The sequence below is a fragment of the Numida meleagris genome, chromosome 3, assembly GCF_002078875.1.
Source record: "Numida meleagris isolate 19003 breed g44 Domestic line chromosome 3, NumMel1.0, whole genome shotgun sequence".
Classification (NCBI taxonomy): Eukaryota; Metazoa; Chordata; class Aves; order Galliformes; family Numididae; genus Numida; species Numida meleagris.
In genome coordinates, this window is record NC_034411.1 from 44917435 (window position 1) to 44934089 (window position 16655).

General features: G+C 36.9%; 1 protein-coding gene and 1 long non-coding RNA gene across 3 annotated transcripts in view; both read left to right on the forward strand.

Moving 5' to 3' along the window:
* The window catches only part of PRKN (parkin RBR E3 ubiquitin protein ligase), a 712245-nt gene that overhangs the window by 160068 nt on the left and 535522 nt on the right, over window positions 1–16655 (forward strand). The gene's annotated exons all lie outside the window — the stretch shown is intronic.
* LOC110395960 lies at window positions 8129–13448 on the forward strand. Its single transcript, XR_002436711.1, has 2 exons — window positions 8129–8481; window positions 9736–13448. It is a non-coding gene; the product is annotated as an uncharacterized LOC110395960 (long non-coding RNA).

Below are 16655 nucleotides of genomic sequence, written 5' to 3' on the forward strand. Positions count from 1 at the left end.
TGACGTATTATTTCCTTCCCCCTTAAAGAAAGCGATTTACTATATTCCATACCATCCTACTATTCCAATTGCCTGCCTGCAGTCCACTGCGTTTCTTACTGTATGCATTTAAAATGCAGTGGTTCTCTCGTTTTCACGTTGTTGCTTCCAGTGTCCCTGGGACTGTTGTTATTTAACATTTTTGTAGGCGACATGGACAGTGGGATCGAATGCACCCTCCGCAAGTTTGCAGATGACACCAAGCTGAGTGGTGCAGTGGACACGCTAGAGGGAAGGGATGCTTTCCAGAGTGACCTGGACATGCTGGAGGAATGGCTTATGCCAACCTCATCAAGTTCAACAAGGCCAAGTGGAAAGTACTGCACTTGGGTCCGGGCAATCTCATGCTCAGATACAGGTTGCACAGAGAATGGCTTGAAAGCAGCCCTGAGGAGAAGGATTTGGGAGTGCCAGTTGATGAGAGATTCAACATGAGCTGGCAGCGTGTGCTTGCAGCGCAGAAGGCCAACTGTATTCTGGGTTGCATCAAGAGAAGCGTGACCATCAGCAGATCAGGGAAGGTGATTCTGCTCTTCTACTTTGCTCTCGTGAGACCTCACCTGGAGTACTGTGTCTAGTTCTGGAGCCCTCAACACAAGAAAGACATGGAGCTGTTGGAGCTGGTCCAGAGAAGGGCCACAAAGATTATCAGAGGGCTGGAGCACCTCCCCTATGAGGACAGTCTGAGAGAGCTGGGGCTCTTCAGCCTGGAGAAGTGAGGGCTCTGAGCAGACCTTATAGCAGCCTTTCAGTACTTGCACAGTGAAGGGGCCCTAGAGCACAGCGGGGGAGGGTCTTTTTATAAGGGCAAGTAGCGTCAGGATGAGGGGAAATGGTTTTAAACTGGATGAGGGTAAATTTAGACTAGATATTAGGATGGAATTCTTTAATGTGAGGGTGGTGAGACACTGGAACAGGTTGCTTGGCGAGGTTGTGAATGCCCTCTCCCTGGAAGCATTCAAGGATAGGCTGGATGGGGCTATGAGCAACCTCGTTGAGAGGGAGGTGTCCCTGCTGTCACAGAGTTATCCCTGGATCTTTCCGGGTCCGTGACAGGGGGACAGCAGGCCCACAAGCCCGGAAAGAAAGGAAAAAAAGAAAATGTCGTCAGTTTACGGGCCAGCCTGGTCCCGTGACTAATGAGGCAGGGAACCTGCGGACCCGCCCTGGGAGAAAAAAAGGGAAAAGGGGGAAGGGTAGGGAAATCGTAGACGGGTCTAAACAGTGGCAGGAATCTGAGGAGGAACATTAATTTACTAAATATGATATCAGAATTGAGGCCAACAAATCAAACACAATGAGAGAAAGAGAGACAAAGAGTCCCAAGCCGAGGCGTTACTCTGTAAGCTGCAGGGGGACTGCGTGCTTCTCTGCAGCGCACGGAGACCCCCGGTCTGCCAGGCGGCTTCACCAACCTCCTCCACTAGCAGACCCCTGGGGAATGCATCTCCTCCCCTCCCCCTCTGAGAAGGAAGCAACCAGAAACAGCAGTCTGCGGACCAGAACATTAACTCTTTAACTGCCAGTGCTTTACATGATTTTATGATGGGGAATACTGACAACAAAGAATCACAGAACTATGACACCTGCCTATAGCAGGAGGGTTGGAACTGGATGATCTTTAAGATGCCCTTCCAATCCAAGCCATTCCGTGATTATAGATGAATTAGTTTTTTTTTTTAAGAACTCATTTGAAAATTAATTTTACCAACTCTCATGCATTAGACAATCGTTTTGCTTAAATTGAGGATTCTGGAAAAAGTCTTCACGAACAATTTTCAGCTTCAAGTAATATGTAATAGAATAAAATAGATATTAAATGTCTCTTGTGCTGCGTGACACTACATCACAAAAAATATTTCCAGTACATATCCCCCCAAAATTAGTATCCAAGACAATGTCTTATAGAATTTAATTCTTTTATCACTCACCCTTGCCAAATTTTATTTCCTTGAACTTTTGGCACATAAGAATGTAAACTTAACTAACCCAAATTTAAAACAAAACCACAACGCACTTTCAATCAGTTACAAATACGGTAAGTACAACTACAGGTAAAGACCAGGAAATGCAGTACACGGCAGTCTATAGGTAGTGGTGACAGTTCTAGGCAAAAGAACCTTAGAGAGTGGAATATGAAAGCTCATCTTTCTTACCTCAAACCTCCCCAAATCATCTGTTGTTTAGAGGAGGAGGAGGGTAGCTTATTATTTGTTTCGTTGTTTTGCAAAATTGTAACATTTCCCAGTGAACCTTGTATCCCAGTGGGTTTAGAAGCATGTTTCAGCAATCAGAAGAGAAAGCTTCGCCAACATGCTGAAATAGGACAGGATAGTATGGGTACATGCAGAGACCATGTCCATAGAGAAACTGCTTTCTGGACAGGGCTCCTGAGACTGTCTTCGGTGTTTTGGTAATGTCTGTTGAAAGCAAGACTGTCAAAATACAATTCTAGCTACAGTATATGTTTTGAGGTTCTGATGAACTGATGTTAGCTCAGGTAGATTTATTTTTGGGGAGGTAATTTCTCTAGAGTAAACTAGTAATATAGACCTATTCCTTATATGGTACTTGTGTAGATGAAGAAAGTCTGATGTGTCTCCCTTCTCATCCTGTCAGTAGAAAGTCCTTAGATTGTTTGCATGATTATAAACACGTCTATTTGTTCAGCTGCTCTGTTGGAGAGTAGAAAGCAGTTTGCCTGTGGCTGTGGTGTGGAAGGGAGCACAGGTACTGTGATCATTTTGGAGACACCTTTGGGTCTGCATACCATCAGCTCTTTTCCCTTTTGGTGTCTGTCCTCTAGGGCTTCTTTTCAAGTTCTGAGCAGGTAGACTTGGTCAGACTATGCCTGCGCACCACAAAGGAGAATGAAAGCCTTGTGTGTCCACTCCCCTTCTTTTCATGAGTACAGCTAAATATCCCATAGAATCTTGATTTTAAAGGAAACATACATGATGCTATTTGTTGTTTAGGATTTTTCTTTTTTTTTAACTTTCAACTCATGATGCACATTGATAGCCATGAAAGAGTATATGCACCCCTCAGTAGCTCCTTGCTGAATTTTGTAAGTGAATGTATTTAGCTGAATTACGTCCTGGAGAAAAACAAAAGGGCAAAGCTGCAAATCTGCCACTTTGCTGGCTTTCCTATTAGACCTTGAAGGAGTGTCCCTGCTACACAGTGGTACCTTTACAGCCAGGTCCCAAGAGTTATCTGCCTCTGGCATTTCTCACTGATGAACAGAGCCATAGAAAGCTGGCTGTGTCAGCAACACGAAACATTGGCCAGAAGCCTACTAGTGTGACCCTTTGACTGGCTGAGAGAAATACTTGCACTGGAAGGATTTACTGATCACTCAGTTTAATTGGTTTGCACAAAGAGAGCAGTGGCAGCATAATGTAAACAGGAGGCAGAAGTGAGTAGTTTCCCTTTGCTCGCTTGCTTTGTAACTCATATAGCATTCTAATTCAGTGTAGGCTCCTCACAAAACTAGGCTTGTTGGTTTGCATAACAAATCAGCTAGAAGTCTATTCCGGTAGAGATATCTATAAAAGAAAAAAAAATGCCATTAGCAGTAAATTCTGTCTAGATTTCTTAAAGTTTTTTTCATGACAATTTCATTCATATTTTCTACAAATATACTAATATTTATGATGGAGGAACCACAGTGTTGGTTTTGTTTGTTTGTTTGTTGATCTTCCCTGAGTCTCCCCAGGCACTTTTTTTTCTCTCTATAAGTACCATAATTTCAAGTTAAAAAATAGCTTTAACAAACATGGATGCACTGTGAAGGTGATAAAGTTCACTGTGTGAAGCACAGGCAAACTATAACATGTTTTTGCACAGTTTTATACAAATTTTAGATAAGGACATTTAGAAAGTAATTATTAAGCATGACATTTCATTTTTTAAAAATGCAAATAGACAGGGAGCATCTATTGATTGACATCTGTATGTAATCCTACTTATCGGATTTAACTAAATCGCTCTTTGAAGTGTTGTTAGACTGAACTCAGATGCTTTCATGAAATTTCATATTAGATAGTAATGGATTTTTCTAGTTTGTCATTTGTTGAATAAAATGTATAAACTTAAACTCTTAAACATGTAAATAGAAGTGGCAAAAATCCCATTTTCGGAAACTTACTTTGTGATTAAATCATTCTGTGCATGTTTTGAGAGTTACTTCTTCATTTTAGTTCCTTATAGCGTATACTTTCTAAAGGGCAATGCATCAGAAGACTCTTGTGAGCAAATATTGACAAAATTAGAGTTTAATCAGTGTACTGGGTTGCATTTATAGATTTTCGCCAGACTTTCTATCTTTTTTTGCTTGTGTTAACATTTTTTTTCCCATTTCATAATGTTTTCCAGTGTCATGTGTTATTTTTTACTTTACTTTCTATTGATTAGTACATGAATAACTCTGTTGGCACCATCTTTCCAGTATATTTCTAACTCATGATCTGTTTATTTATCCTCTTTTGCATAAAAATTTGCCCTCATAGTGTTTGCATATACTCTGTAATTGTAAATATGGATTTCAGTTGATAAGACATTCAGTCATAATCACTGAATGTGCATTCTGTGTCACTTGAATTAATATCTGAAATCATCATTTAATCTAGCATAGCTGGCTTTTAGTTTTGTGTATTTATTTTGCTCATCTTTGATTCATTGTCATTTTTAGCCCTGCAGTTTTTAATCACCTAGTTGATAATTTAGTCGACAATAAGACTACAACTGCTGAACTGAAAATATACTCAAAAATGCCTCCTAACTTTGTAGATCTATTTCTCCCTTTATGAAACATGTAATTGATCTGGCATTTCAATTTAGACATGTCAGCTTCTTCTGCTGGCCCACTATTTGGATGGTATATTAGGTTGGGAATGCAAATACGTAAGCTAACTGCTTTATTATGGTAGGTTTCTGAAGTTCCAGGATAAAGAAATAATGGATATATTCACACATTATTTGGGTTGTTTTGCTGCTAGCATCTGAAGAGTTACCTTGCATCTGGTAAGAGCGGGTGATAGCTGCAATGTTAATTCTGTGTGGGCAGAGCTTCTGAAAAACCTTGCATGAGCAAACAGGCTGCACTAAATTATATATCTGTACATTTCTGTTGTGTCTGTTACCTGAGGTAGATGCAATTAAAATTAAAGGTATGTAAACGTGTTTTACACTTTTCTGACTGTAAATTGGAAATTCCCAAAGGCACTGAAGTACATAAAGACTGAGTACTATCAAACAGCTAGAGAAACAGAACCAAGAACTAAGCATCTTCAAAAAATAGTTCATGGGATTGCCCACTTGGCAGAAGACTTTAAGAAGGGTTTAGATGTGGAAACAGAACCTTCATGAATGTGCTAAAGAGTATAGTGGGCATTGAAACAGTATATGTAATTGTACAAGAAAATAACAAGATGGCATGTATTGTGTCAGCAGCAAAGCAAAAGAAGAGATGGTTTTTGCCCTTTGTGTTACATGAAGAACACCTAGCTGAGAAACGGTAAGTGCTAGGAGAAAAAAGGTAATGAAAATGAGAGGCAAGGAACTAAAATGCAATGAATCCTAGTAACAGTTTGCAGGATAAAGATAGGGGCAGTAAAAGAATTGGAATGAACAAATTTTCCTGACAATTACTTCAAATCAATTAAAATCACTTTTTTGCAAAAAAAATGCTTTTAATATGAGAGGAAAGTAAGTCTGGTAATAAGTGTAGAGAGGACTGGAGCGGGGCTGCTGACTGCTTTAGTTTGCTACCTGAGGGTCACATCTCCCAGGGAGGGCAGGGAGACACTTGGTTTTAAATGCCCCTTTATACAATTATCTTACCTTCCTACCTTTTTCAGCTGAACCAGATTCTTCGTATGGTGATCTCCTCTGTGAAGCAGAGGGAATACTTTCTTATTTCTAGTTAGTTGTTGTGGTATGGATAATTCCTAATGATTATCTACCTGCCTGCCTTTTCCCACCTGCACTGGTGAGAGATAAACTGACCAGTTGTGAGTTTTCATCTTGGTACCTCTTGACCTGGCTCCAGTTATAAGACCAGAGGCTTCAGAAGGCTGAAGGCAGGCATGTCTCAGTTTTACACGGGCTGGAAATTCACAGTCATAGCCGCAGGTGCTCTGTGCCTGCCACCTATACCGTGTATCTGCATTCTGCTTGATCCACCATATGCCTTATTGGTTCATTAAAACCACTGTAAATCTTAATCAGTTTATACATTTCTGTATTTTTAATCTATGGTGGCTTTGGCCTGAGACATTGCAGGATGAGTTTTGTACCTCTGATAGGAAAAATTTAGCCTTTATTATGTGAGGCTTGATTAATTCACTCTCTAAGGCTGTATCTCAATATCTTCTGTACTGTGTGTTTTTATTAAGTAGTTAATGCATGACAGCTCACATGCCAGTGAATTACCACCCAGTGCTGCAAGGTGGGCAGTGTGCCAGGGCCAGGCATGGCAAGAGCCGGGGCCAGCCATGGTGGGTCTGTCCTGGTGGCAGGGCAGGTCAAGGTGGAAGTGGAAAAGCAAATTGGGTCCTGGAGACACGTAGCTGGGCACAGACAGGACCACAGCCCTCAGGCATGCGCCAAGGATGGGGCTGCAGGTGATTGCCTTCTTGCGGCCCTTCACACTATTGGGGGATTTTCCAGCTGTGAGGAGCTATGGTTACTATCTCACAGGAAGAACTTTGTTAGCCGGAGGGGATATAAAATTCACTGTACGAGCTGTAAAGACTGAAGAGGCTGAGAAGTTTTTGCTCCACTTCCCCACATGTGCCTGTGCTGTCTCCGCATCTCCAAGCTCTTATTGTCATAGACAAGTTGCAATATTTTCTGATCCTCTCTGCAAATTGGCTCTGAAGTGCCACGACATCCCAGGAGCTTTACTTATATCTCATCGGTCAAAAATAAATAAGCCTGATACATCTAGTTATTTTGAGCAGAGATGAAATGCAGTAAATAAATGTCACCCATGATGCTAGTAGAAGTAATACAAGACTATTTTATAGACATCTACTGCATATTCTGAAATGCTACCTAAATTTAAAATAGCTGAAATTGAAAAATACCTTGTAGGGATTTTTATGCTAAATATACGAGTGAAGTTATTCCAAGAAGGAGAATGGAAAATTTTGTATTGTTCAAGTGCTATCATTGCTTGACAGTGTATCCTTAGTTACAGTGACAGTGTATCCTTAGTTAGGAGTTTTTTGTATTAGGTTTGATTTCAGCCAAGATTCAGGAATATGTGTGTTAAGTCTTCTGTGTCTGTTATCTGCCTTAAGAAATAATTAAGTAGTATAGGAAGGGATTGGTATGTCAGGCATTTTGTGTTGATGCACCAGTCTCTACATCCAGGTCAGGAATTTTACTTTGGGCTGGATTTTGGCTGATCCATGTATGGGAGCAGGCTATTCTACGTTCATATAGTTCTGAGCTTTCTGAGAGACCACTAATGGGCCTGTGGGGATTGAAGTGCATTTTGTATATGCCTGGCTTATATTTTTTTCACAAAGAATCCAGCTAACATGCAGCAAAACTGCCCTGGAAACTTGACCCGTGTGCCATAGAAGAGAGCAGTGGGGTGATTCCTTTCAGAACTGCATGAGTACTCTGAAACAAAATGCTAATGAAACTATAGCTTATGTGTTCTGTGCATCTAAATGTTTGAAAACTAATAACACTTATCTTCTATAACATAATAAGACCTGTGATTAATTATATCACTGCATTAGTGGTAGAAACTGTGAGACTGCTTTCAAATAACATATTATCCAAATGCAAGTCTAATTTTGTTCCTCAGGATGTAATTGATGCATGTTTTAATGTTTATTTTTAGCTCAGTGCTCAGTATTCAGGGGGGACTGGAAGCAACTGGGCTAGCTGCTTGCTTTAATTAAAAGACATTAGAAGAAAAAGAAATTGCCTGCTTACACATTATTCACGCTTTTTCTTCTTTTTTCTTTTTTTTTAAGGGAATGAATTATTTTGATTTTAGTGCGTTACAGGTAGCTGGTCTGGGTATGGACTGTGTGGCAATCTCAAATTAATGTAGTGTTCCAGGATATGGTGATGAAACAGCAAAAAGCAGTATGTTAGAAATAAGAGGAGAAATTGGGCTTTGGAAGTTGTCAGCAGAAGTTGACATTGGGAGGAGAATAATGTATCTTTAATGTCCGTAAATAGAAGGTGTTGTTTTTTCTTTTTCCCTTAATTCTCTAGAACAGTTGAAAATTTCCACAGCTGTTGAGGATTCAGTAAGAAGAGTAATATATAAATGGTTGATAGCTAGATGTTTGCAGCATAAGAAATGTTTTTGTTTTGTAAAGATGCAGAGAAACTGGCTGACAGATCTACATGGTAGGTACTCCCTACCTGTGCTTGATAAATAGAAGATTACAGCAGCTACTGCTTTTAAAGGTACCTTTTAAATCCTTGCCATTTTCTTTAGAATTGTTTTTGTTGCCAGACAGAACAGGATATTTTGGGGACAGGAACAAATAAGGTATTTGTAAGAATCTGCCTTTTTATATTGATAATATAAACAAAATAATGGGAAAAAACAAACAAACAAAAGATTTAGAGTCTCAAAGCTGCATTCTCTCCTGCTCTGGTTGATAGAGTGTTATGTTACATCCTGCAAATTGTCAGTCAGCTATCATAGTCCTGGACTTCTAAAGTCAGATGGCTTCAAATCAGAGCTTCAGCTTATGCAGGGAGACATTTAAGCCTTTTTTTTTCTCCCTCTTCTTTTTTCAACATAAACGTCACTCATGGAGCCATCCTCTATTACAAGTTTGAGAACACTTCAGAGAGGGTCTGATTTCCCTCAATGTTAAGGTAATCCCGTAAAGGTCACTGTCTAACCAATGTGAGCTTCTAAGATAAGGTACTAAGACTGAGTATTTTTTATTATATGATCAGATATTTTAGAGCTTACTTTGAAGTTTGAAATTTGCCTGCTGGTCCCCGGTTTGCCAAAGCTGACTTGATAACGTGTAGCTGGTAACTTATCAACATGAGCTAATTACAGAAGCATTGGAACAAACCTGCTTAGATTGCTGACTCTTGGTCAGCCCTTAGCCAAAAATCGGAAAGTTAATTGCTTTGAATGTTTGAGACCCAGCTGTTTGTCTGACAAGTGGGCTGCTATTCTTTATGTTTTCTAATAGGCCAGTGGAGTTACACAGCTTTGTTGGGATTTACAGTCTCCCATAGCACTTAAGGCTGTAAGCCAATAATGGTGTGGATTTGCTTTGTTATGTTACTTTCATGAAATAAAAGGATAAAGAATGTGAATTATGTTGATTTCTCATTTTGTAAGTGAGAAATAAGCTTCCTGTTGGTACTTTTTACTTAAATTGCCACAGAGACTATTAAGTGCTCAAAGGTAGTTTGTTATCCTTAACTGACAGTATTAAGGGACAATTTTGACTTATTTGGCTGCAAGCAGTGTTGCAAAGATTTGTATTGGTTTATATTTCACAATTTGCTTTTTTCAATTTCTGCAAATTTTATTCTGAATTAGCTTTAAAAAGGGGAAAAAAAATCACTACTCTGATTACCCTTGAGAATGGACTGTTCTTTAAATCAAAAGAGTTTGGAATAACCTTGGAGAAGGACCTCCAAATTATCCATATGCCATTTTTGTTGCCTTTATCTGTTTGTTCTTAGGACATCTTCCACAAGCAGGAAACCAACTTGATGTCACTGCTAGGCTGGCTGATAGACTCGGTTGAAGCACAAGGAATGCCTTCTATGAGAGCTGGACAGAAGACCATGTTTTTTTTCCTAGCTCCTCCCAGATGGAGTTCACACAAACTGCTCATATACAGGATGGCAGTAATAGATGTTGGCGACTATCAGTACACTGTGCTTCAGGTCTCTGCTCTGTCTGAAATACTCTGTTTAAGTTCTGACCCCCTGAGCTACCTCCTTCTCTCCCTCTAGAGCTCATCCCTTTGCAAGTAATTATGAAGAAAATCTCCTTACACTTACGTTCTTCACTTCTAATAAGTGGTTCTGCAATAAAAGAGAAACCTCATTAAATCTGTAAGAGTTTGAGGAAGGAAATAACAATGAACAATTAAGGAATTTCATAGAAATTCAGCATTACTACCATAAACTCCTAGAATAAGGGAAAATAGGACTACTTAATGCTCCCGTTGCCCAAGTGAAAATTAGTTTCAGTTTCCATTTGGAAATACTGAGGATTAAAAAGTTTTTCTCCAGGGATTTTTGATGAATTCTTGGCTAGCCACCAGTGCTGTATTATCTGCTTGAAAAAGAACTGTGTTTTCAGACAGACCTATAAACATAACTAAGTGAAACATATGTTTGCTATTAAGGTGTTAAATGATATTACATTGCTACTCCAAACTACTTTTTGTAGTTAAAGACTTTATCAACAAAGGAAACAGTCTCAGGAAAAAAAAAACCCTAATGCGGGTAAGATCCACCACCATGGTACACAGCGGTAACCAATTCTCCAGAGCCACAAAATGCTCAGAAGACGAGCAAGAAGGTGCAATGATTATACCAGCTGACCTCAAAACTGTTGAGGCTCAGTGTCTGTGTACAGCTGCATTAAGCTATGGCTGAACTTAAATGATTCTTTTTGTTTATCTGTAATTTATTTGAACAGATGGCATATTTTGTTGCTTTGTTTTCAACTTACGTATGTGGGAGATTCAGAAGGAAAGGACTCTTATTGTTTTAAAGTGTATTTCTTTGTGTTTCATTTCCAATTTTAATATATAGGCAAATGTCACTGTATCTGTTGATCCTTGAGGATGGTATTTCATAACTTTTGGGCACATTGCTCTAGGTATTCTGCACGTGATCCCTTCCCATGTACTCACTAGCTATTACTTAATAGTGGAAGAAAGAGAAACTTTTCTTACCAAATTGATTTTGACATGAATTCCCTGGTCAAAAACCAGTCTGGAATACCTTCAAAGAGCTATGGGCAGCAAATCAACTGCCATTGTAGCAGAAAAAAACTGCTGTAGACAACTCCACAGCTCTACATGTATATTTTGAAAGTGAACAGAATGATTTTTGTCCACCACTTCTGTTGTATCCTGCAATCACTAAATGCACATTCAGTTGTTTTTTTTTTCCCAGTGGATGTATGCAAAATCTGTTTTCTGTCTTTCAAAGCACCTGGCGCTGTAAATATTCATGTAAAATGGACTTCTGAAGTGGCAAGGCTTTGCAAGACCAGGTTTCTTATTGGCTCTGCTGCTGTCTTTGCTGACTATTATTTAAAAAAAAAAAAAAATTGGTTGTAAATGAAAATTTCCTTCCTGCGTATTTTATTGATCCGAATGAACAATTTTATTTACTGTTCTTTTGCTTAGTCAGAGCTCCAGAGAAAAGAAATAGCTCAAATAATTTCCTCTTTGTTTCTACAAATAATGTTTAAATCAAGGTATTTCCAGCTGATTCTGAGTTATTGAAAGGCCCCGTTTGCCTTGAGTTTTGGTAACTTCAGTAGTGTTGAATTCTCTTATTAATGAATTCTGTTTTGGTAATTATAAATAATTAATTGGTACTGGCCTAAAATTCATCCGGGTGATGGCATCGCAATCTTCTTGTAAGAAATGCATGAAAATACAGAAGGAAAACAGGTTTTCAATGTAGTTTTAAAATGATTATAAAATACTGAAATAATATAAAAATATTTTTGAACAGTTTTAAAAGACTGCTTGTAAAAAATAAAGGATGCATTTACTAGTAATGATAGTCTCATTCAGTAAACCATACAGTTACCTATTACTGTTTAGAGCATAAAGTGACAGGTGTGTATTTTAAGAAATAATAAATTATCTACAAAAGCTAATGCAGTTTTTAGTAATATTCCCTGGAAAACTTCATGTTTTGTTTTTAAAATTTTGTTTCAAGACATTATTATTTTTGTGGACTACTGTAATATTAACTCTGAATGTGAACTCATAAATTCTACTGGTAATATCTTTTCTGTATAAGAAGGTATTTCAGCTCTCATTTGATACTAGTTCTCATTTTAACTCCTTTTTTAAGGCAAAAGGAATGTAAGCACATAAAAGTGTGACTTTGATATTTAACTTCATGTACCTACTCACATAGACATAAACTACAGGAAAGTAGTTTTTTGGTGTAGTAGCCCTGATCTACATACATTCTGTCCAAAATGTAATGAGAGACATTTGATTGATTACTTCACAAATATTCTGTCTGTCATCACTTCATCACAACTTGCTGTAGGGTTAGCTTTGGAATTAAAAAATGTTCTTTAATGTCTATAAACATGTTAAGCATACTGTTTTAATCTTAGATGTAGTAAGTAGAAAGCCAACATATATAGTAAAAATGCAGATATTTCAGATTGACTGATGTTTACAGGGAGTAGTTTCACTACTATTTGAAGGGCATTCCTACTCAGCTAATAAGATGAATTGTCTTGTTTTGCAGCCAACTTCAAAGGTACTGGATCAGATGCCAAAGCTTGTGAAGAAAGTATTTCAGTTCTGATGAAAGACTCTTAAAATGTTGGTCTTCATTTTCTCACTAAAGCTCAAAGCTGTCAACATATTTCATTCTAAAAGCCAGCATTTATCAACTTTCTCATGAACATCAACTTCCATTCATGAGAAAAAGTTTTTTTTTTAAAAAAAAATCATTGGAGTGGCTTGTGAGTAGAAAGAGGAAGGATAAAGGAACTATTAACAATATCTGTCCTACTGAGCTCATTTTATAATTTGAGAGTTACCTTTGACTATTCATTAGCAAAGGTTAAAAACATAAAGTTGGACAGTGAAAACAGAAAAACTTTCAGATTTCCATGGTTTTATTTTTTTCCTACAGTGTGTTTTACTCTAATGTCTCCTGGGATCCCTTCTAATTTTCATGAAACCACAGCTTTCTCTCTCATCTAAATGGATGTTGACATTTGAAGTTTGTTGATTTTCAAAATGTCAGATAATTATAGGGGGAAAATGAATTACATCCTTCTTTCTCCAAATGTATGTTCATATCATGTAATAACCTCGGATTATGAAAGAATTAGCTATAACTGACATATTATAAAACAGTGTTTCTCTATGCTCCTGTAAGTCTTTCTGTAGTCTTTTAGAGAAAGCAACGGTTTTATATATTTTTATTTCCTTTTGCTGTTGATATATACGTATGTACAGCTCCTGGTCGTATTTTTCAGTAAACTTTCTCATAAGGCCTCAGAATACCTAGCCTTGGAATAGCTTACGGTAGTCTTTCTAACAACATTTTGTAAATTCTAGGAAAATTAGTGTGGTTTTAAGGAATGACAACTAAACTCAACAGAAGTTGAAGAGAATGCTGTTATCTTCTATTTACATGAATGCTAAATATACTACTGCTAATAGTGACTTCTTTGTTTTCACATTTCGTAAAACATTTTTTCTTAGTATACTTGGAATTGGGATGACTGGAAACTATCTTTTGGGGGGGGTAAATGTTAAGGAATTTTAGCCTATGACATAGAAACTGTACAAAAGGACTGTAGCATTTACATCACTCCCTCTGAAATGTTGATGAGTTACTATATTTTAACAGCAATCAGCAAAGTCAGTTGAAGATCCATTTACAAAAGAAAAGCTTTACTTTTTTGTTTTCTCTTTTATTAAGCATCAGATAAGAGGTGCCACTTTTGATTATTCTTTTTTTTTTTTTTTTTTTTTGTCTGGTGTCTAAAACACTGTCTTAGAAGCATCGCTTCCAAAAGCTTTACCCTTTTTCAGAGAATGAAACTCAGAAGGTGAATCTTTTGAAATGTGTGTTCATTTCTCCAGACTCTCCTGGTAGGAAACATGCAGTGGCATAGCAATGAAGTGGCTTTTGACCAACTGGAATTATATACTGTACTGCTTGATCAAGCAAAACCAGAATGCTTTTGTTCATCTAATTCTGGGAAATTTTATGAAATATTAAATGACAGCAGTATCTGAGTGTTTCATTATTGAATACTTTTGCAGAACAAGAGGTGACATTACCCAATAGTCAGCTGGTAGAATGATGTACTGAGTGCTTCAGGAAAGCTTTGCTTTTGCTTCTGGCATGATTTTGTTCAGTTACTGTATTCTGTATTAGTAATCACTTCTTAAAAACTTCAGAAGTACGTGAGTGATAAAATGTTGACCTGAAACTTATTTTTCATTTATATGTAAGAACAGACTGGAAAAATAAGCCCTTTTTTAAAAATTTTAGAACACATTCAGAAAATGTAGGTATTTAAAGGTGACAGCCAAACTGCGTTTTCTATACACCTGCCCAGAAATGGAGAAATATAAGATGAAATGTAGCATAAACGGTTCTTTAAGAACAATTTTGAAATACTGTTTTTGCATTTCAGATGAACACATAGATTTAAGGCAATTTATTAATTTTGTCATTGAATGAAAGGAAGATAGTGCCTAATCTGATATATAGTTGTTTATATGTAATGTAACTCATTGATTTAAAAGTACTATTTGACAGATGTCTTTGACAATCATTACAGTGGCTCACTTGGTATTTAAAACAAATTAGTACTCTATTATATATATAGACAATATATTTCTTTTTCTTCATTTTTGTATTCCTTGCTGTACAAGAAATATCTTGTATATATACTATATACTAGTTCATCATGTTTGTATATTACTTTGAACAACTTTAGTGGAGTTCTGTGTTATGAATATTCAAGTATACTATGAAAAGATAGTATTTATCTTCATAGAACATAGTGAAAAATGTGGAGAAATGAACCACATAAAATATGACGCACCTTAATCATTAAAGAAAACTTGTACATAGGAAGTTCCATACTAACATGCAGAAGAACTTCTTTATTGTAGGAGTGATAGAGCACTGGAACAGATTGCCCAGAGAGGTTGTGGAGTCTCCTTCTATGGAGATATTCAAGACCTGTCTGTACACTTACCTGTGTGACCTATTGTAGGGAACCTGCTTTAGCAGGGAGGTTGGACTCAGTGATCTCTTGAGGTCCATTCCAACCTCTGTGATTCTATGAAATAGAAGAAAAATTGAAAAAAAAAAATTCAAAATGATAGCAAAGTGTATAATATGCTTTTTGATGCTTCACCCAGGAGAAAAAAAAACTAAGAAAATTCTTTTCATACTAATGAAGAGCTAATTCATTCTCTGGTTAAACTATTAAATTCTATTCTGAGATTTGTTTCTTGTGCGTTTGTCTGTCTTTCCCTCTTCTATTGCAACTAGTTATATACCCAGTTATTCTTTTTGTCCATTTGATAGTGATTATGTAGTTGCTGTTAGCATAGATAGCTTGGAGGGCATGTCCCTCAAATTTAGAGTGTTTGAAGATCCACATCTTAGCTGGATGTATAAAAGAACAAGTCTGTCTATAATTGAGCAGGAGAAACTTTCCTTGAATAGCAAGCAGATTCAATTTTGAATAGAGAATTAAGCTTACTTTCAGTGTATGCAAGAAAAAAACTGGTAATCTTTAATGTTTTCTAGTTTCTACAATAGGCAATTTCTAACCAGAGCATTTTGGTGCCAACTCAATGTCTTCTGAATTAGATTTACTGTCATTTTGTAAAATGTAGCATTTTTAATCAGGAAAAAATAATAGAATTTAATGCAAGCAGCAATCTTTTGGGATAGTGACTTCAAGCCAATATACACAATTGTACCCTTCTTTTCTATAAAATCAAAGATGAAGTTACACAGCAATCTGATTGGCAGCAGTAAAATGACAACGCACTCATTCTGAACTGGAGAAAAAGGAGTGAAGTATCAAATGACTCTTGATGGCTTTCACTAGTTATTCTTTTTGTCCATTTGATAGTGCTTATGTAGTTGCTGTTAGCATAATAGCTACTGCATTTACTATGAGTAGCTCTGATAATTACAGTAAAGGGTTTGATTTTTACTTTATGAACTCTAAATAAAACATTACGTTTGTCGTCCTACTTTGTCTCCTTTTTTTTTTTTTCAATTCTCATTGAAAAAGGGTGGAGAGTGAATGTGAGATATAAATATATTAGTACAAATAAATCTTTATTTTGCATTCTGTAGCCTTGAAAATTTCATTGTCATGAGTTTAGTGGTTGACGTCACAAGCTATTGAAATATAACCTTAAGTCTTATTTTTGATACTGATTTTTTTCAATTTTCTTAGATTCATATTCAGTAACTGCTTAAGCCAGTTATCTTTCTGATTTTAAAACAGTTTTTGAATCATTTCATGTTCTTGTAGTATGAGTCATAAAAAGAGAATTTCTTATGTGAGGATGTTATGGCTTATTAAATGGTTTGTGCAGAAAGACTGGTTTTCTTACAATTTAGAAACTATCTTTGGTAGAATTTGCATTTAATTATACTTTTTGATGCTATTTTGATGATGTTTACAATCTTCCCATTCCAATCTAATGAAATCAGATTTTTCATCCAAGATACAGTAATGTATTTCTCTTTTTGTAAATAATAGTACCCTCTTTGCACCCAAAACTCCTAGGTTGCATACTGGTAAAAATTGCCCTGTACCTCATAGACGTGACACAACAGGTCAAATGTTTTTGCTGTAGAGTGTTCTTTGCTACTTGTTTCTT